This window comes from Corvus kubaryi, unplaced genomic scaffold (genome assembly GCF_017639235.1).
Source record: "Corvus kubaryi isolate FWS band 111438036 unplaced genomic scaffold, C.kubaryi_AGA036_p1.0 37398, whole genome shotgun sequence".
NCBI lineage: Eukaryota > Metazoa > Chordata > Aves > Passeriformes > Corvidae > Corvus > Corvus kubaryi.
In genome coordinates this window covers 15595100-15603223 of record NW_024581137.1, presented here as the reverse complement: position 1 = coordinate 15603223, position 8124 = coordinate 15595100, and positions in this window count along the sequence as shown.

The window sequence follows — 8124 nt, the reverse complement described above, 5'->3', positions numbered from 1 at the left end:
GGAGAAAATTCCTTTAACAGGAAAAAAAACAGACTAAACTAAAACCCCAACACTTGGCCTTCAGCTAATAGAAGTCTTCAGCCTGCTCTCTAAAGGAGTTCTCCTCTACAGCTCTCACTGAAATGAGTAGAACTGGGATAATCTCTGTCACATATCCAGGCATCAAGCAAGAAGCTTATTGCAACAGCATCTTGGTCAGTGTCTGTAACTTCAATAATATGGATAAGTAAATACATTAAACCCTATTTTCTGTTGCTACACTGTTTTCCTATTTTTCTAACCTCCCAGTCATGAATGATCTTTTGCTCTGCATCTTTTCTATAATGCCTTTGTTCTCTGTCCTGCCACAGGTCCCTTCTATAATTTTATTTCTTTGAGCCACTCTTAGAATAATTCCTCAAACTACCCCTCTCTTCATTATCTTTGATTTTAAATTACAATAACTCATTTAACTCCTTGCTCTGCTCACAATCCCATATGTTAGCAAGACATACAGTAAAAGTAAGAAAACAATGATTCTGCTTTTTTTATGTTGATCTCTTCTGTGCAATGTATTTTGTTTAGATTGTAAGCTTTTAATGCTAGGGAATGTGTTTCTGTAACTGCTCTTTAGTGTCACAAACTATATGCATAATAAGCATTAATATTGCTGTATAAAACCCTACTTATTGTCATATGTTTCAAGACTGAATCAAGACTTTTTCATCCTGTAGTCTTGCAAAGCATACTGTGAATTACAATACCATGGAGAAGTCTCTTTAAAAACCAAGACAACCATACAAACAAGTGCCAACAGCAGGGTCAGGCCAACAGATATGATGAGTTCAAGCTAATGTGCTCAAGCTAATGTGTCCTGTTGAGATTTAGAAAGAGAGAAAGCTGAGAAATGGAGCTGCTTAGCTCAGACATGCATCACAGCAATGTGAATACATTGCTTCTGGACTGACTTTCACTCACATTCTGTGGGCTGCAAAGTGGAGCCCAGAAGCCTCATGAGGTAAGCTATCGCTGAGACAGAGATCTAGAGATCAGCCCTCAAGATTACAGCTGAAATGTGATATTAAATATCATATATTAAATAACATAAGTCAGAGTAACAAATGCTTGTGGGAATATAGCACTTCCCAAACATTGCATTTCTTGTAGTAACTTCAGCTACTGAAGTGTCCACCTTTTGAAACATTATTTCACACTCAGTAAAAAGCTTTTAGTAGTATCCATGACATTTCCATTTTATCTATTTTAGGAAATATCATAATCAACTGATGGATTTGATTCTTACATGTACAGTATTTTTATTGTATAACAAGTTGATGCAAAACTGTCAAAAAGATGAAAGGCTGTCGCTAAATCAGATGGATGTACAAGTTTCAGCTTGTAACTAGTAGTTTTGATCCTCATGCAAAAACTTGAAGGAATATCTATATTGCAGTCAAATGTATCAGAGCAGCTCTAGGAAACAAGCCTGAGCCAGCTTGGTAACTATTAGCAGGGTACTTACAGTGGGGAAAAGTTCAGAACAAACTGCAAAACTCATCCTGGCTCCTGTATGTGCATATATATATATATATATATATAAATATACACACAGTCAGTGGTTACCTGATACTGAGCTCTGTATTGCCACAGCCACAAGGCTGCTGGTACCCACTTAAGGATAAATTATGGTTTTTATTAGAGGAAATCAGATGCTTGACAAGTGAGGATGTATCGACTGATAATGTGCAGTAAGAACCCGTTTCGAAATATTAGAAAATCAGTCGATTGCACACCTCAAGAATCAGAATGAGATGCATTTTTTCCAAGATTGCTTCTTACAAAAAGAAGTAGATTCAGACAGAAAGTAAAATGTGAAGTGTCTGAGACATATTGTGAGGTTTATGCTGCTCAAGCCTAAGCTGTAACGAAGAATTTCAAAAGATGAGGCAATTCTTATTGCAGCAGGAGCTGTCAGGAAGGAGTTTTATTGTAGGGACACCTTTTTGTTAACAGCTAGTCATACTTGAAAATGCATATGCACTTTTAGAAAGGACCCAGCAAACACAAGTTACAGAGAATGTAATGACAGACTCCGATGATGTAACTTCAGAATTAATGAGGGTACACTAAAGATGTAATACATTAGTAAAGTAGGCCCTGAATTTCACTTATAGGAAAGATGTTTTGTCTTGCTGTATTTAAATCAAGTAAAATTTCTCCAGTGGAGTAAAAGGTTGTACATGTAGATGAGTTTGTAGCTTTTTTATTTTTTCAGCCATATTTACAATTTGCTTAGTATAATCTGCAGACTGTTTGTGATTAGAAAATATCTTGTCTCCAAGCAACTTGTGGCACTGCAATAAAGTATTTTAAAGAAACAATTCAACATTTGTAATTTTATCTTATTGAAAAACAGTGGAGCTTTCAGTATGTCTAGAATTTCCAAACAAAAGTAAATGTTCAGATTTGTTGCTTTTGTAATAGATTTTTAAAGCACTTCTGCTTTGATATGAATAAAGTTGATGACATGAAGCTCTTCAATTTGCCCTCTAGCAGTGACATCATTTGTCTCTACAATAATTACTGTAGCAACTAGATGCTCTGCAGCAGGGTTTGCTGGTGCATATAGTAGACAGTAGTGTATATGCAGGACTTTTCACCTCAGTCAGCAACAACCTCCTCTTACTGAATTGATTTTATTCTGGAACTTCTTTATTCACAGGCTTGAATATTGCACACACTGGGTAAGCACAGCACAGGCATCTGACTTCCAGAGTAATATCAGCTCAGCCAGGAGCACTCATGTTCATTTGTACCTGTAATGTAGGGACACTGGATCCAAATTACATTATTTCTTCTCACTTTAATACATTTTCTTAGCTGGGGTAAAATACAGAAAGCAGAATGACAAATGCACTCTATTTGAAAAAAAAAAAAAAAGAAAGAAAAAAAATCTATTCAGTCCAAAAATTCTTAAGTCTGGATTAAAAACCAAAAGAGAGGAGTTATGTTTCTAAATTTTTCTCCACAAACAAAAAATGCTAAAATTTCTACTTTACAAGGAATATTTATGATTTACCATGCTGGAATTTGAAAGTGATGATGAGAGCAAAGACTGGATTGTTCTTAGGTCTTGGCCCATACAAATCCATGCTGAGGTGATGTCAGCAATATTGCGTAAGATTTTATTATTGGCATGGAAGAGTTGAAACTACTGTACTCCTTATTGCATTCCTAATAAAGATGGACATGAAAGATGGACATTTACCTATAAAGAGATAACTTTATTGATTGAGACACTAATGCTTCTTCATCAGAAATTGCCAAGTATTAATACTCAAAGAGACAAACATGAGTGGCTATTGAAATAATAGCACATCACTTGAACTATTCCATTACATGGTCTCTTCTATGACAAGGCAAGTTCACTTCCAAAGGAGTTATAGCACTGGAAAGACTTGCAAGATCACGTCTAGGAGATCAAGTACAGTTGGAAAGACAGTTAAAAAGTCAAACTCCTGTTTTGCTAATTTCTGTAACTACTCTTAATAGAATGACTCTACCTTTTCTCCTGAGACTCAGTGCATTATCAAATTTGTCCACCCTGCAGACTGAGGTTCCAGCGGTCTTTTAAAAAATCTGTAGAGAGCAGAATGATGCCATTTATCAGCTCAAAGTAGCTAGAGGCAAAAGAAATTGTCCTGGCTTCGTCTCTCTGTGTATTTAGTTGTAGTCATGTGCACGTCAAAAAAAAGGTAATTTCTTTGTGCTCTGTTTACAGCAGCTAAATCTGTTGCTCTCTTCCTACAATGAGCCCTTGACTTCAGAGGACTCAGCAAATCTCCTAGCTCATCTACCCTATAAACTGAAACTATGGAAAGTTGTAAAAGGCAGTCTGATCATAAAGTCTTTTCTTTAGGAAGATGAGAATAAATATGGACTGTAATTTAAGGTCCAAACAGACAAGTTTTCCATTCTCTAATATACAAGTCTTGACAGCATTTGGATAATTACAGACAGACTAGCAAAATTCCATAATACCTACAACTGTTGAGCTGTCTGAGGACAGTGCCAGTACTTCTTGGAAGTGGAACTCCTTTATTCTTTCCATTCTAAGGCATTCTCGCAGTTTCTCCTGGCTGCTCTTCAGGAAGCAGCAAGAACTGAAGCAGATCTGAAGCCTACATCTTGTTCAGAATTTTTGAAACACATGCATTTAAGATTAAAATAGATATGATTTTACTTGTTGTACAACCGTTTCTTCACTTGTTGAATTAGAATATATATACAGAAATACTTTTACAATACAGGCCAACTCCTCCAGGGCAGTTAAATCAACAATTCAGACATAGCATGTTACACTTGTATATAGATGAGATCATTTGCTACTGATATAAGTAGCTCTTCATGAGAATCTTCTGAATCCTCTGTAATATGGTGGTGAACGAGAGCTTTATCAATCCATTACCCAAACAAACAGACTCCTCTTTTCTTGGTAAAAGAAGTGGATGAAAAAGCACTGTAGTCAGGAATACTCTTCAAATACACATATGGAAGTCTCCCTTTGCTAAATGAAGGCCTTATTTTCACTTCACTCAGTTAAATGTTTGGGAAGAAGGAACTCGAAAACATGGGCTATATTAAACCGCACTATGCCATGGTTAGCCCATCTCCAGCACAGTTACTGAGTTGTCTTCTCTTGTAAAGCTATTTGCTCTCACCTCTGAATTACTGGTAGGATAGAGGTGAAGGACAACAACACAGTGAGTATTATAAGCTTACTGTTACATATTTTAATGACCAAAATATTTGGCCATATATGTGAACCGAATGAGTCTTTAATCCCCTTGACTCCTCATTCTAACTACCACACTGAACCTCAGTGTATGCACCAAGGCATAGTCTCTGTTGATTTATCTCTCTCCCTTTCTGACCATACATTCAGCAATATCAATACTGTAAAAAACCACTAGCTGGGCTGCTTGGTCTGGTTGTCTGGTTGAGATTTCACTATGGTTTGAATACCAGTCCTCTGTAAAGATCATTCCTCACTATGAAGTGCTGTTGTCATTAATGACTGCCTGACTTGAGCCCGAAGAAGAACCCTATACTTCACAGAATTGCAAGCCACAGTACAATGACTTAACATTTATTCACCTGATGCTTTCAACAAATAACTCTGAACAAAATTTTAGGAGATTTTCATAACCACAGCTTGCATTACCAAAGCAGACTGAGCACTCTAAACAAACTTTCTTCTTTATTTCAGTGAAGTAACTGCCACTTTGGAGAGTGCAGACATCCTCTGACTCTTCTCAAGTGTGTTATTTATAATGATGTATCTCTCTGGCTTAGGATGTATTTTTAGAACGTAATCTATATTTGTCATCAGAGAAAACACAAAGTCTAATATGAGGCTCTTGATGATGATATGTCTTGACTGCTCAAGAAAGAGCTATGTATCCTGAAATAACAATGATAAACTTTAAAAGAACTGCATTGCTGAGCAGAAGGATATTACAGACTCTTATCTGTTCCAAGTAAATTCTACGAAAACTGGAAATACTATTGGAATGGTCATAGGTATAGGTTTGGGAGATTTCTAATAATAGAATGTAAAAACTTTGAAAATGAGCTCTTGTGTCAAGAAACGATTGGGATGGTCCTGAAGCTACCCTTTCTGTTCTTCTCAGAGATGTTTTTCTTTTCCACTGTGTGCTTAAATGTTCACTGAGCCTTCATAAATGTTACTATGACAAGACCACTCCTGATTTCCCCTAAGTCTGCACAGGAGGGAGGAAGGAGGGGAACTGTGCATAGCTGGACAAGACCCCATTCTCAAATAAATCTTTCATTTATACACTAAGCAACTGATGTAAAACTGATAGCAAGATAACACGACACATGGAAAGGAACTCAAACAATCTATATGTTTCACCATGTATGATTTGTAAAGAAATTTCATCATGTTTTAAGGAAGATAAAAGCAAGAGAAAGCACCTTGAAGACGAATGGCATAATCTTAGTCTAGCCAAAGCATGCAGGGGAAATGTTACAGAGGCTGAGCAGGAAAGCAAACCCAAAAGAACTATGCTTCTGCATATCCATGAGATGTCCCACTAACCATCAGCAGAGCCTAAAGGATCAATCTCAAGAGTTAGCTTAAATATAGAAGCAGCTAAAATTAGCATAATCTTAATAAAAATATAAATTCTAAAATGTTTGGTTATTTTGTACTTTTATAATGCCTTTCCTAGAATGAAAATCTATTTTTTTATAGATTATTTTGCTTTCAAATCTTGTCTGATGACAGAACAAGTTCTAAATAATCTGGTGAATGCTAAGCAGATCATTCCATAAATCAGATCCAACATTTTCGCAGAGTGGGTGGGCAGCTCCCCCAAGTGTTTACCAACTATTGGATTGTGTGGTTTCCAGCAGTCTGTGGGCAGTCCTCTACTTTGATACAAGAGCCTAGTTCTAGGTGGGTAATGAAAAGTCTTGGTATACACTAGATAGAGTCTCTGACAGTCAGCAAAATAATGGCATGAGAAACAAGTATGATAGGAAAGGCAGTTTGTGTAAGCACCACAAGCTTCTCTTGCAATGAAACATATGAGACAAAAACCAAGGGATAAGGTGCATCCTTAAGTACATCAATTATTAGCAGCAGGGCATTGGGAAAACTCCTCAAGATGAATTTAAATTCAAAATAAAATCTGCTATAAAGAGAAAAAATTTGTTCCACCTTAACATCCTTTAGGGAAGGGAAAGCACAAAAAAAAAAGTTTTGTCAAAAGACTGGATTTTGCATACTGTACAGAAACTACTTTGTGTATATAGAGATCAGCAGGGGCTGTGGTGTATCCATAGACATCCTCAGACATGTAACTTCACGTGTTAAACCCTATTTTGGTTAAAAAACTCCTTGGGGTCTCTGGAGGTAAGAGGGATTTCCGAATAGTGACGAAACTCCAGGCATACTGTTCTGTAGAGGTGTCAAAGCCATGACAGCGCTGGCTTCCCATCAACAGTGGCAAATCCTCCAAAACAAGATCGAGGTCACCCGGCTGCTGCAGGGCAGGGTAACTGCCACAGTTACTTCAGGAACTGATAACACCGGGTGTGTAGAAGCAACATCCCCTCGCCTGGCAAGTGCTGACCCAAGTACCCTGGCATGCTCTGTGAAATTAGGTAGACTGCTTGAACCCTAGGAATCTCCCCACCTTTACATTTCTCTTCACATGACCTTTAGCTACAGCCCCGTGGGCATTAAGAAGGGCTGAGTCACAACTTCCTACGGATTACTGGGAGCAGTCTGCCACCTACTGCTTAGACAAGATCTTGGTGTTTATAGTTTCCCATTTATCGTAAGAAATCTCGTTTTCATAATCATAAGAAATCATAAGGAAGTTTGTTTTAAATGGGGTCTAGCCCACTTTGATGCTTCTGAATCTGAATCTAAAATCATCTTGGATGGCGAAAGGTCAGTGCTGCCCTTCCAGAACTAACTTCTTAAAGGAGTAGAAAAGATATTAACAATTTTCTTCTAGGTAACATCTGCAGAAAGTTGATAGGTAAATTACTGTCAAATGAACAGATCTTGCTGCCTCAGAAAATACCAGACTTCACTACTACACTTGGCTCAGGGATTAACCCATGATCTTCTTTTTCACAGACAAGAACTTCTATTCAGTCATATTCAATGGCAATACTCCAGAAGATAATTGTTTTTCTGACCTCTGTTGGACTGTGTTCATCTTGCTCTGTGCTTAACTCCCACAGTCAGCTAATAACAACAAAAACGTTAAATGGAAGAGCAGAGGAAAAACATCTTTGATCAGTCTAGCTGTTGATTACAGGCTTAGCTGTGCTACATATTTCCATGCTGACCACAAGACTTTCCACCAGCATTTTCTTACCTCTTGTTGATTACAGTGATGAATCCAATTCATCGTATTTGGCCACTTAGTCTAACACTGGGAATTTCAGCTGGAGATTTTTCAACATTTTGTCATCTGAAATCAAAGGCTGTTGCCACACACAGATATAAGCTTTCTATCAGAAATCAATGAAAGACATATTCGTTCAAGAAACAGATGTTTAAGGCCTAGCAAGTTTGGAACCTCGTATATTTTTAATTAT